The sequence below is a fragment of the Tinamus guttatus genome, unplaced genomic scaffold, assembly GCF_059628265.1.
Source record: "Tinamus guttatus ecotype Peru unplaced genomic scaffold, ASM5962826v1 Tinamus_guttatus_pri_ptg000492l, whole genome shotgun sequence".
Classification (NCBI taxonomy): domain Eukaryota; kingdom Metazoa; phylum Chordata; class Aves; order Tinamiformes; family Tinamidae; genus Tinamus; species Tinamus guttatus.
Genome location: NW_028289026.1, coordinates 3,121,799 through 3,129,334, shown reverse-complemented (window position 1 = coordinate 3,129,334; position 7,536 = coordinate 3,121,799).

The following is a 7,536-nucleotide window of genomic DNA, read 5'->3' as shown; positions in this document are numbered from 1 at the left end:
GTTTTTCTGCTAGAAACTCTCTAGGAGCCAATGCTACTCCCTACCATGGTGAGGAGCTTGTCACTGTCCAGGGAAAAGGAAAAACCATGTTGGATAGGGAGCCTGTCTTCATCCTGATGCCCTGTCCATCAACTTGATTGCTGGGGAAAAGCATAAGCCTGCTGATTAGACCTGTGTCAACTGAAAGTGATTTAAAAGCTGTTACTTTTAAGGAGAAGAAAAAAAAAAAGAGCTTAGGCCCGTTTGGGGTATTTCTTCATGAGTGAAGGAGGCCAGTTTGCTTTCATTTCCACACTGATGTCAGTGGGTTAATGAGGCTGAAATCTGGCTTGGTGAAAGGGGGTGTTAAGGACAGGAACCTGCAAGTGAAGTGTTGCTGCAGTTTTGAAGATTTTTGGTGAAGATTTCACCACTTGTAGCAGTGAGAGGACTTGGGTAACCCTCTGCAGCTCTGGCTTTGGGCTGGATTTGTGTGTGCCTCCTTCCCACCCATGGCCAGTCAGCCTGTTGTGCCTGGGGATGCGGTGGTACCTCAGTGAAAGGCTGGGTCACCTTCCTCTGCTTTAGTCTGAGGCTTTAATGGCCAAGTAACATGTATGTGCTGTGAGATTGGGACATTGGCTGAATTTAAGCTTAGGTTTAAGTTTGGCCTCGTGTGTTCCCTGCCCAAAGACACAGCTAATCCCAGCACTTGCCTGGGATTTGGGAATGTCTCAAAACCAAAGGCTCCCACCTTTGCCTCTGCCAGCCCTGGTCTTGAGCAAGTAGTTGATCCTGTCCCCTGCAAGAATAATACTGACAACAAGGTGCAAAAGGGGCTCCTGATGAGAATGTATTTCAATTAGAGGTTTTTCCCTGAATTTTTGTTATCTGTGTAGATCTTTAAGGGTCAAAGTGCTGAGGAGTTTTCTTTGTACAAAGAAATCAACACTTGTTACTCATGCAGGACCCTGCAATGTTGCTGTCAGTATTAAAAGCAGCAGAAAACCACGTAGCTGCTGAATTAAAAAACAAAAAATCTAACAGGTCTGATGGAAAAGCAATATAATATCCTCTGTCCAGTTACTGCATTGGTCACTTTCTGCTGCAGCAACAGTCAAATCAGATCTTATGTGACCATGGCTGGTGCAGTGCCAGCACTGTGGTGAATTCGGTGCTGGTTTTGGTGTTGATACCCAAGCTGTTTGTATCAGGTAACCTCTTAAAAGCCATCAGTACTTGAGCAGCACAAAGGCATCTGCCTGCCCTGCGGTGGCAAGTGCCGAGCTGGGTTTCCTGCAGGAGGGTGCAGGGCTGCCCGTGCATGAAAAGCTCCTCTCTCCTGGGGCAGCTCTGGTGCAGATGTGCAGGGGAAACAGGCTCTTCCCTGGGCTTTGGCAGTGCAGCAGTTCACTCCTGAGCACATGGATGTGTCCCCATCAGGTGTGTGCAGTGCTTTTCACACCAGGAAAGAGGGCTTCACTCTCCATGGGCTTTTTCCTGCCAGCATAAATACAAAGACGTGTGACTGTTGTCAGCAGAAGGCCTCTGTGTTAACCAGTGCAACGGTGTCAAACGTGGTGCTGCTGAGAGGAAAAACAGATCCGGGCTGGGGAGGGATCTCAGTGTTTCAGCTCTCTAGAGGGGCAGGTATTTGGAGTGATCCTGAATGTGGCAGCCACGTGCGAGGCACAGCTTGGGCTGTACCTGCTTCAGGCTGTTCATACTAACTATGGGATGGTGACATTTAAAACGTGTGCTGCACCTCCTCCTATATTGTTTGGGTTTCTTTCATATTGCAGAGTTTCTAGATGCTTTTATAAAGTGATTAGAAAATTTGTATTGCTCTTCAGACATGCTTTGTATGTAAGCACTTAATTGCAACCTGCCACTTTCTGTATATGGGAATATCTTTTTTTATTTTTGTTTGCCCCCAGGTTTTGACCTCCACTAGTGACAGTTTGTGCTCCTGTCCGTGTTTGATTCTTGCAGAGCTGTCTCCTATCCCATGTGCAGGGAGTTAACCAGCTCTTCCTGCCCAGGAAACTCCTTAGCCTTTAGTAGCAACACTTGAAATAGAGCAGGAATGCTCCAATTCTGACAAATAGCTAATAAATCAGGCGTGCTGTTTCCTGCCTACCTTCAGGATAGCAAACCAGTGTTGTCCTCGGGATTGGTTCTTACAAACCCTTTTTACAGGTTCCCCGTGAATCGGCCCCTTGCCAAAAACAGCTTCCAATGAAAAAGCCCCTCTCTGCAGCGGGGCTGCGGGGAACGGGCGCCCCGTGGGGCAGGGGCCCTGAGGGCTGTTCCCGCCGTGGGGCTGCAGCGCTGGCCTCGCCGGCTCACCCGGCCCCTCACGGCACTTCGGGGCTGCTCCCAAGGTGGCACTGCCAGCCCGGCGCTGCTGCGTGGCTGTCAGGACATGGGGGCTGCAAATCAAGTTTCTCATCTCCCTCATCAGTGAATAGGGTTTTGCAGCATCTGGCCCCAGGCGGAATAAGTATCCTGACCCGCGCAGTCTCTGTTGTATCAATATCTTGAATGCCTGAGAAACTCCCCCCTTGTTTGAGTGAGTGCTGCCCTTCACCCCAGGGAAGAGGTGATGAAGGCAGCAGAGCGGGGGGGACTTGTGTTCCTGCACTGCTGTGGGCTGCAAAGTGCCCATGGGTCAGCTACAGAGAGGACTCTGGAATTGGAAGCAGCAAACATGCTAGTTCCTAACCTGCAGTCACAATAAATACCTGCTTCCATAGGGAAGAGAGCTTGTGCTTTGTTTTCCTTCACGTTGTAACTAAAGATGATATGAAGTGAAAGGCATCCCTTGTATAGTAAGACTTCTGTTTAATATTATTGTGTGGTTAAAATCCTTCCATATAAATTTGCACACTTTTCCCTTGCATGCCCAACTCTTTTTACAGCTGTTCTGTGCAGACAGTAATGTATTTTTGTAAGACTTTTTTGACACTGAATTGCAATAAATGTTCAAACAACATGAACCACAGTGGGTTGTCTCGTTGCTTCCAAGCCGGTGACCTCAGGAGCCTTGAGCTTCTTCTCAACTCTGCTGCAGGAGGCCAGGACCCGGGCTGTGGTGGCAGGAGGTGCGTGGGGAGTGTGCGGAACACCCGGAGCTGTCACTGCACCGGAATTCAGAGGAAAGGGAGGTGGATGAGGTGCCTCCTCCCGATGAAACCAGCGCTCAGGTGGAGCTCCTGCCCTGGACCTGCGCTCTGGCAGCACCCGGAGCAACGGCAGCCCTGAAAAGTCTAGTGCTCATCCTGGCCCCACAGCTTCAGCTCCAGCTTGTGGCTTACAGGTGTTGGGGGGGTTGTATCTTCTTGTTTATTTTTGTTAAAATATCTAAGAGATTTTTCTTGCCTAATTACAGTTGCACCTGGTTAAAGGCAGAACTGCAGCGTTCAAACCTGCTTGGAGGCCACCTTGTGCCATGTGCTCAAGGTGAGCCTGCGTGTGCAGGGGGCTGGATGGGATAATCTCCAAAGGTCCCTTCCAACCTTAACGATGCCATGAAACCCAGGCTCCTGCTCAGAAGGAATGTGAATGTGGAGCCCATAGAAGAAAATTGGGGTAAATGGGGGTAAATAACTATTCTAGTGTGCAAAGTTATCTTTGTAAAACAGGATCACCTGCCTTATGAAATCCAGCTACAAAAAAAAAGAGCACAAACTGCAGGTGCCTTTTTAATTTCAATTTCTTTGACTGTTAAATAAAGTATATTTGAGCAGTTTTGTAGGTCTTTGATAACACTGTGTCTCTTAGGCAAAATTTTGGAAAGAGGAGCCTGACTACAAGATGACCTGCTGTTTTCTTATGGGGCGAAGGCAAAGAAAGTCTGGGTATTTTTAGTCAAACTTCATTAAAATAGGTGAAATTAAGTACTCGACTAAACTTTTAAGGGAAATGCATGATTTTAGAGGTGTATTGTAGACCCATACAGACCCCATTCTTTCAGAAAAAGCATAATCATTACTCTTCCCCTTTTCTTAGTGTTGTCCCTAATGCCTCCTGCCTTAAGATGTCCTCAGGTGAGAAGGACTTGCCAGGTGGTGTGAAGCTCAGGCAGGATAACGGCAGCAAAGCCAATAATCCCATGGAATTCCTCCGAGCGCTCGCTGTCCTGTGTAGAGCCCAGCAAGGTAGAGGTTGGGGCAAAAGCGCTTTGAAAATGACTTGTGCAAATAACTGGGAGTGCTCAAACTTGGTGAAGCTTCCCTTGACCTCCTGCGTTTGTCTCCCTGCGTTACAGCGGGGTGGGCTGGGCGAGCTCCGCGCCGCGACGTGGGAGGTGGGTTTGTGTTCCACGAACCTGAGCTGCTCCTTGCGTGAGGATGCAGAGGCGGGAGCCGCGCGGCTCTAAATAACTCCCGTGGGCTCCGAGGCCTTCCCGAAGCTGGAAAGACACCAGCTCTCCCATGGCAGTTCTTGCTGTGTGTTACATTGTGCTTTTTAATAGAAAATAAGCTAATGCCTTTTTAATGTGTTTTACTTGGATCGTTTTAGTTCTGGTTAGAACAAGCCTTGAACTTGGAGCAGAGGAGGGGACGGAGCAAACACGAGTTTCCAGCGCGGATGGAACATCCAGGCGCTGCTTGCTGCTGATGCCTTATCGGCCTTCCCGCCTCGGCTGCTTCCCTGCCGCTTTTTGCAGCGGTTAAAGCGGGCGCTGGAGCCTGTGGCGCAGAGCGAACACGCGGGCGCTCCTCTGGATTTCGCGTCTGCAGATGGAGAAACTCGGCTCGCCTCAGGAAATCTGATTGCCTCCTCCTGAAGGCACACACGAGTCTGACGATTTTGAAAGAGCTCCGTGTTTAAAAAAAAAAAGAAAGTATGTCAGTAAGGACGAGCTTATTCATAAAGTGCATCAAAAAATGGGTGCCAGGGTGGCGGGTGCTCTGTGCACGAGGGGAGGGCAGACGATCCTGACCGCCCTGGGGGCAGCCCCTCTGATCCGCCCCTGTCCTGCTTCCCCTCTGCCTTTTCTCCACAAACAAATCTGCGCTTTGGGGAGGGACGTGGAGGGTGCCGGGGGCCGCAGCCTCCCTCTGTGCCCTGCAGCCCCAAACACGCCAGCGGAGCTGCGGAGCCAAGGGGCGACCTCCAAGCCCAGCGCGGAGCCGGCGTCTCCTGCGTCGGCTCCTCTGGGAGTGACGAGAGGCCGTGGGGCTGCTCCCCCTGGAGCTCCAGCAGCCACTGGAGAGGAGACCCCGGGGGGCGGCACCCGCTCCGGAGCCGCTCGGAGCCACTCGGCCACCGCCGAGGTCGGTGCTGCTGCTCTTCCCGCGGGATCGGCGGAGGTGCCGGATGGTCTCCCGTCACACTCTGAGCAGGTTTCCCAATGCGGCATCTCTTCCATTTTTTTTATAGCTCTCTTACCTAAGTGGAATCTTTTTTTTTTGGAGGGCTGGGTATATCTGGAGGTGCAAATCCAGGCATACGTAACCTCTGAACGGGGACCAAGCTGTGCAGAGGCTCCCTGGGCCTTGAGTTTGGCTTTTGTATAGAGCAAACGTGATTCTTCCTACACCTCTGACGCCCAAGCAGTTTTATTTGCTCCCTTTACTTGCCTATGGATAAGGAAACAGTTCTAATTTCACATAACTGGCTCACGGTGCTAGGTGGAAACCCACAATCTTCCTTTTACCACCCACTTTTATATTTAAACCCTCTATTTTTAACCCAATGCTGGGACTCGGGGTTAATGCTCGTTAGTTCTGTGTCTAGACAGCTGTGGAAAACAGGAAATGAATTACATTATAGCATGAAAGGAGAATTTAACCTTTTCTCCTTTGGTTACGCCTGTGACGGGCACTTCGTTACAGCAGAGTGTTTTTGAAGGCTTGAGGAAGCAGAAGGCAAACCAACACAGAGAGCTGCTGGGCTTCCACGAGGCCTCGCGGGAGTCGCTTCCCTGCAAACGACGACCCAAACGCGGCCCCCAGCGACACCCAGCCGGGAACTCTGCCCCTCCTCCCCAGGCTCTGTGGAAAAGTTGCCTTTTTATTATTCCCTCATTCTCTGACCAGCCAAAAAATGGTCAAGTTAACCAGTTTCAGAAACCCACCGGGGCTGCAAGAGGCAGATGCTACTACTCATCCTCCAACAGTTCGAGCCAAGCAAAGCAGGTTTATAATCCACCTTCCTCACTAAAACCTTCTTATGCCCCTTCTCCTCAGGCTACCCCAGGCCTCAAGCCTTTTTTTTTTTTTTTTTTTTTTTTTTTTTTTTTTGGCATATTTCCATTTGAAGGAGAAATGACAGAAAACGCAGAATTCCTTGCTCGGATCTGGGCAGGAAAGGCCCAGGTCTGTGCTTGCCCCGCAGTGGCCGGGCTCCGTCTGCTGCACTGCAGGACAGAGGCAGGACTGGGAGAATTGCTGCAATGGGCACACAGGGACCAAAACAAACCTGGTGCCACGAGGACAGTCTGTCGGTCCCGGAGAAGCCAAGGGGCTGGAGCTGGGATGCAGAGCGCTCCGTGACCAAAAGTGTAGCTGTTTGTTCCCTGCACTTCCTCCTGTTTGTCTGTAATTCCGAGGGCACGTGAACTGCAGGCGTGCAAATCCCTGGAATAATGCTGTGGCTGATGCTATGCAGTCTTAGCAGCAGCCAACCCGCCGAAGCCTCCAAGCAGAGCCAGCTAAAGAGAGGTTCTTAGGCAATATAATATTTTGTGGATATTTGTCAATGTTTCCACTGCCAGCTTGTCTTCCTAAAGGAACCAGTATTTGGCATCCTCTGTATCAGGATTTAAAATAAAAAAAAAATCCTTAAATGTTTCCAAAGGGCCATACAGGATAGGGGGAGGATGTGAGTTAAAAATCACTAGTGGTGTTGGAAAACGCTGGCCTGGAAGCCTCGGAAGCGACAGGATTCAGGCGGTGTAGCCGGTGCGGCCCTGCCAACGGCAGCACCGGGAGCAGCCGCCGCGGGAATGCGGGAACCGAGCGCGAACGGGAGCGAGGAGGGGGCAAGCGAAGGCCACTCGTAGCTAATGCTAAATCCTTTGGGAAAACACCCTGTGTCCAACAGGAAACAGGTCCAACACCCAGTTGCTTCTTCTGGGGAGGAAAACCAGCCCATGGCAAGTGACCGCCCTAGCTTATCCGCATGGCATTAATAGCGAGGAGATATTATCGAGGCTGCATCCGCCGCCTTAGAGGACCCTCGCAGAGGTGCACACGTGTGCGTGCAAGGACATGACCATAATTAATGAAACGTCGTTCAGGAGCCCGGCTCTGGAGCGTGAGCAAATCAAGGGCAATAATCTTCTTGTCGGCAGCAGCTCTGCTTGAAGGAGAGGTTTGGGGTTATGGTTCAGCCTGTGGTGGGACAGGAATGTTTCAGCATTAGTCCTGGCCTTCTTTCTTTTCCATGAATAAATACTGCCCGAGGTGAGCATAGCTGCTCTGACAATCCAAAGTGACCAGAAACGGCATTGGCTTTATGGTAGAAACGTGCAAACATAAATAGAAATGTGAATAAAACGATAAATAAATAAAATACAGCTATTCTCAATTTTCGTGTTTCCCTGTG